The sequence below is a fragment of the Triticum aestivum genome, chromosome 7D (assembly GCF_018294505.1).
Source record: "Triticum aestivum cultivar Chinese Spring chromosome 7D, IWGSC CS RefSeq v2.1, whole genome shotgun sequence".
Lineage (NCBI taxonomy): Eukaryota > Viridiplantae > Streptophyta > Magnoliopsida > Poales > Poaceae > Triticum > Triticum aestivum.
The window spans coordinates 561742281-561744864 of NC_057814.1; positions in this window are offsets into that span (position 1 = coordinate 561742281).

Sequence of the window (2584 nt, forward strand, 5' to 3'; positions counted from 1 at the left end):
CTCCCCCGCCTCCTCGGGCCTCTCTCCCACTCGCCCCCCGCTCGTCCCTCGGCCTCTGCGCCTTCCTCCCCCGCCAGATCCACCTCCCTCTCCCCTTCGTTCCCCTCTGCCCGAGCGCGCTCGCCGCCGTTCACCATCGAACTCGCGGCCACCGTGCCCCAATCGCCACCTCGCCGTGTCGTACGCCGTCGCCGTCCTCGACTACGTCACCTCCGCCTCTCCGTTGGAGCTTGGAGCCACTGCACCGGCCGCAACGAGCTCGTCTTCAACCTTCGGCCGCCGACGATCGCCGCCCCGTTTCGCCGCCTCGAGCCTCCCCGAGCACGCTGCCGTCCCCCTACAGCCTCGCAGTGAGCCTCTCCTTCTCCTCCCCCTCTCCGTTAGCTCGCCCGCGCTCCGTAGCTGCTCCCCCACGCGCGCCCGAACGCCGCGCTGCGGAGCTCGCCGCCGGCGGGTCTCCGGTGACCTTTTGGTCACGGGCTCAAGCCCGTTGCACTCCCCACCGTCCATAGATGCCCCCCAGCCCCTCCGCTTGCTCGATAGGCCGCCTTATCCGCGTTTCCGTCGGGCACCCGTAGCACCTCGCCGCCGGCGAGCTCGTAGCGCTCGCCCCCGGCCGTTCCAGCCCCTCCGACCACCGCCGTTGGACGCGCGACGCCGAGCCGCGTCGAACGCGCCCAGCCACGCACCCGCAAACCCACCGTAGCACAAACCCGCACCCCCTCCCGAGCCGCGCCGCCGCGTTTGGCTCGCCGGAGCCGCTCCGGCGCCGGCCGCCGACGTGGCTGGCCTGGGGCCACCCCAGTGCCCCTGCCAGTGGCCCCCACGGGCCCCAGTTGACCGGGTTGACCCAGTCAACTGCTGACTGGGCAGACCCAGTCACTGACATGCGGGCCCCGCCGCAAAAATAGAAAAGGAAAAGAAAAAGAAAAATGTTTTATAAATAAAAATAATTAATTAACTTAATCACTCACTGACAGGTGGGCCCAGTAGTTAATTAACTAAAAATTAATTAGTTTAATCTTCTGTTTAACCCACTGTCTATGACAGGTGGGTCCCCCGTGTCAGTTTTGACCAGTCAACCCGGACTGTTGACCGCTGACGTCACTCATACGTCATGCTGACGTCATACCCCTTTTTCTGTTAATTAAATAATTCTAGAAATTCAAATAAACTTTGAAAATTCATATCTTTTTAACCGTAACTCGGATGAAAATGTTTTCTATATGAAAATTGCTCAGAACGACGAGACGAATCCAAATACCGGTCCGTCTGTCCAAACCTCCCTACCTTATCGAACTAGCAACTTTCCCCCTCCGGTCCGTCTGTCCGAAAACGTGAAACATCGGGAATACCTCCCGGATGTCCCCCCCCTTCACCAGTACCACCTACTGTCGCGTTAGGGCACACCTAGCACCGCTCATTTTCATGTCACGCATCGTCATGCTTATGTTTGCATTGTATTTACTGTTTCTTCCCCCCTCTTCTCTCCGGTAGACTACGAGACCGACCCTGCTGCTGCCCAGTTCGACTACGGAGTCGACGACCCCTCCTACTTGCCAGAGCAACCAGGCAAGCCCCCCCCCCTTGATCACCAGATATCGCCTATTCTCCTCTATACTGCTTGCATTAGAGTAGTGTAGCATGTTACTGCTTTCCGTTAATCCTATACTGATGCATAGCCTGTCCTTGCTACTACTGTTGTTACCTTTACCTGCAATCCTACATACTTAGTATAGGATGCTAGATTTCCATCAGTGGCCCTACATTCTTGTCCGTCTGCTGTGCTATACTATCAGGCCGTGATCACCTGGGCGGTGATCACGGGTATATACTTATATACTTTATACATGACACATGTGATGACTGAAGTTGGGTCGGCTCGTAGGAGTACCCGCAAGTGGATCTTTGTGGCGGAGCGACAGGGCAGGTTGAGACCACCCAGGTGAGAGGTGGGCCTGGCCCTGGTCGGCGTTCGCGGATACTTAACACGCTTAACGAGATCTTGGTATTTGATCTGAATCTGGCCATTTGGTCTATACGCACTAACCATCTACGCGGGAGTAGTTATGGGTATCCCGGTGTCGTGGTATCAGCCGAAGCCTTCGTGACGTCAGCGACTGAGTGGCGCGTGCCGGATTGGACTGGAACGCCACTAGGCTAGGTCTGCTTCCGGCCGCGTACGCAACGTGCAGGTGTGCATAGGGCGATGGGCCCAGACCCCTGCGCGCATAGGGTTAGACCGGCGTGCTGACCGCTCTGTTGTGCTTAGGTGGGGCTGCGACGCGTTGATCTTACGAGGCCGGGCATGACCCAGGAAAGTGTGTCCGGCCAAATGGGATCGAGCGTGTTGGGTTATGTGGTGCACCCCTGCAGGGAAGTTTATCTATTCGAATAGCCGTGTCCCTCGGTAAAAGGACGACCCGGAGTTGTACCTTGACCTTATGACAACTAGAACTGGATACTGAATAAAATACACCCTTCCAAGTGCCAGATACAACCCGGTGATCGCTCTCTAACAGGGCGACGAGGAGGGGATCGCCGGGTAGGATTATGCTATGCGATGCTACTTGGAGGACTTCAA